We start from the raw sequence: 1135 nt of genomic DNA, 5'->3' as shown, positions 1-1135 counted from the left end.
CCGCCCTAGCGCACCGAGCTCCCATTGGCTGTCGAGTCGCCCATCAAACCATCCCCGGCGCTGATTGGCTGAGCCTCGTGGCGCGCTCCAGGTTCGCCCTCTCCAAACTGCGGGGTGGGAGATTTGCCCCCTCCCCCCACAGTGCGGTGCAGCCCCCGTCTGGGCAGCAAAAGGGGTCTGGGGGGGGCTGCGGACACAATGGGGGCACCCAGCACTGTGGGGACACAGCACTGCTCCCCCAGCACATGGGTGAGGCCCCCCGGGCTGTAACAGGGCTCTGTGGGCAGCAGTGTTTTCCCCCAACCCACTTTTAGGCTTCTACCGCCCCTGGGGGGGCCACAGGGGGACACCCAGCAGCGGAGCTGGAGCTGGATGCTGATGCAGGCTGCTTTGTTCTGCAGTATGGATCAGTATCTCAGTTTAAGGGCCAATGTATCCCTTTAAGCAAAAGGAATCAGAATCATAGAATGGCCTGGGTTGCAAAGGATCACAATTGAGTTCCAACCCCCCGCTGTGTGCAGTCACCAACCAGCAGCCCAGGGTGCCCACAGCCACATCCAGCCTGGCCTTGAGTGCCTGCAGGGATGGGGATCCACAGCCTCCTTGGGCAATATCACATCTGTGCCTTAAAAGAACCACAAACCCTTCTCCTCTCGGTTTCCTACGGAGAAGACATTGTGTCTGTGCTCTGTCTCTGCTGGTGTGGTTGGGGAATAAAGCGGAGATGTGGTCTGATAGCAGCAGGTCGGTCCTGGGAAGCGGGACGTAACCAAGTAACGCGGATCCTAGCAACAGCCCTGATTGGGATTTAAAGATAGAAACAAAAGTAGGAGAGGAGCAAACAATGGAGAGCAGCATCTCCTTCCCAGGCACCCAAAGCCTCAAGGCGTGGGGCTGAACCTCAACCTGCAGGGGATGGAGCAGCGCCCGGCCTCCGTGCTTTGCTTTAAGGCAAAGAGAAAGCAGCAGACACACAGCTGAGCATTTTGGAAAACGCTTTAACATTTGTCAGAGTTTGGTACAAATCAAAGCATCCCTTTTTAAAATCTCCGTTATTACAAACATACAAAGAAAACGATGTTGTTACTACAAATCAGCCGCTACTCAACTTTGTTGTGTTTTTGTTTTTGTCGCC

The sequence above is a fragment of the Meleagris gallopavo genome, chromosome 25, assembly GCF_000146605.3.
Source record: "Meleagris gallopavo isolate NT-WF06-2002-E0010 breed Aviagen turkey brand Nicholas breeding stock chromosome 25, Turkey_5.1, whole genome shotgun sequence".
Taxonomy (NCBI): Eukaryota; Metazoa; Chordata; class Aves; order Galliformes; family Phasianidae; genus Meleagris; species Meleagris gallopavo.
Note: the sequence above shows the minus strand (reverse complement) of the source record.